Source organism: Sinocyclocheilus anshuiensis, unplaced genomic scaffold (genome assembly GCF_001515605.1).
Source record: "Sinocyclocheilus anshuiensis isolate Anshui unplaced genomic scaffold, SAMN03320099.WGS_v1.1 scaffold2357, whole genome shotgun sequence".
Classification (NCBI taxonomy): Eukaryota; Metazoa; Chordata; class Actinopteri; order Cypriniformes; family Cyprinidae; genus Sinocyclocheilus; species Sinocyclocheilus anshuiensis.
Window position 1 is genome coordinate 196,996 of NW_015549716.1, and position 2,297 is coordinate 199,292.

Genomic DNA, 2,297 nt, shown 5'->3' on the forward strand with positions numbered 1-2,297 from the left:
TTATGTCTTATAATTACATTATCAGTAAATATGTCCCCACTGGATGAAACAAATGCCTCGTTTATAATGGGTTTTAATGTTTTTGTCTCGTCGCTCCGGGATGACAGGGAATAACATGATGGTAAGGGGCGTAACATTTCCGTCACACGCTTGAGGTATTCGGCCAATCACAATGTACTGGATAGCTGGCCAATCAGAGCACACCTCGCTTTTCAGACCGATGAGCTTTGTAAAAATCGACGCATTTCAGAAAGGCGGGACATAGAGGAGAAACAATAATGTACAGTATGTGGAAAATAATGTGTTTTTTGAACCTTAAACCACATAAACACATTTCATTACACCAAATACACAAAATAATGTTCTTTTTAGCAACATCATATGACCCCTTTAAAGATATTTATAATGTTACCAAAGATGTTTATTTCAAATAAATGCTTTTGTTTTGAACTTTCTATTCATTGGTCAGCATAAGAGACTTCTTTCAAAAAATTACTCTGGTCAACCCCAAACTTGTGATTATTAATAAATTAAAAATAACTACCATAATAAACATTTATTGTTTGATTTCCTCAATATGTTGAGAAAGCTAAATTTCAACCTTGTGTAGGCCTAAAAAAAAAAAGATATGGAGGTGCTAAAATTAATTGCGCTTTGACATTCTATATCTTTAAATGTTTTGTGTGTCTGTCAGGTCAAGACTATGAGCAATTTTGACTGATGACCTTTCAGACTTTGCCATGTTGCAATGTTGATCATGGCCATGTACAGCATGTTCCCTGCACTGCCTGGTTAATGATCACTGGACAATCCAAAAGGTCAGTTGGCTGACCTCTCTGGATCACGTATGCTGTTAGTGACAGCATCTGGACACTGTCTGAACTTTATTGGTCATAATACTGTCAAAGCGTAGGACACCATAATCTCTCTTGCTCTTTTTTTTTTCCGCTCCAACTAGAGACACGTGGTTTTTCCATGTTAAGTTCTACACACTTGTAGGGGTGCTATGTGTCAACACTTAGGTACGGTTGACCTGGTCACCTGCTGTGGGAGAAAGAGGTCTTTCTTAAGTCCTTTTGTCCTGGTAAACCAGGTAGGACCAGATGGGAAGGAGAAAATTGGAGGAGCAGCAGCTGGGAGAACGTGCAACCTCCGCAGAACTGTGAAGATCTGGTAACAACAGACTTGATTTTACTTGAACAAAGAAGTTGTCATAGTATTTCCCCACCATTCTCTTTTGAGCAGAACACACTGATTTAGTTACAAAGCAGAGTAATACCATACAAAGATGTGCTGTGTAGGTAAAGCTTTTTTGTTTCCAGTGACAGCCAACTGTGTGGAGAAGCAAAAAAAAAAAAAACAGCCAAAGCCCAGCTAATTGCAAAACAGAAATGGCTAGTCAATGTGCCATTTGCCACAGTTCTCTGAAAAACACCTTTATAAAATATGAAAAATTATTAGCGCACCCCCAGCAGGCCTGCAGTAGCTCGGTGTGGATGTTGGCTATTAGAGCTGCTGTCATTGGCTTGTTCCTGCAAACACGGCTGCTCTACAGTAGTGGGCCTGACAACACTTAACCTCCGACATTGCCAAATACTTTAACATTAAACAAAAGCAGAAATGTGGAGAGGGCCCGGAAGTCTCGGGCGGTTTAGCTTGTTGGGTATGTGTGATTATAGGGAAATATAAAGGCTCAGAGCACTTCAGTAATTACTCGCAGGCGTACTGGCACATGTGCTGACTTTAAGGGATCATTTCTGTGGTTTTGGCAAAAACAAACAGGAAGGCTGCAGATAATCTTATCTAATACTTTGTGATATTAGGCATACAATGTAAAAAAAGCTGTTTTGAAAAGAAAAAAAAAAAAAGCCAGCTTGATGCATGAAGATTAGTCTCACACTACTTTGGTCGTTCACTGAATGCAAAATATTCTGTTCAATTGATAAACTCTTATTAAGGCAACTTCAGGTTTCTTGTTCAGAAAAGTTTCAAATAGCAAACCAAAACTGTCCGCATTATGTTCCTTTATATGGTTTTATATGATCTGTTTGTTCAGACAGCTCAGTTAGGCTAGTTGGGGCAACACTGAGGGGAATTGTTGGTATAAAATGCATTATATAGCAATACCAAATCAGTTATTATACATACGTATATATATAATGTTATGTTTTGTTAATGAAAGAAGTATTTTATGCTCACCAAGCCCTATATATATATTTCTAAATATTTGAAACTACAATAATATTTCATATATATACATATATATATATATATATATATATATATATATATATAGG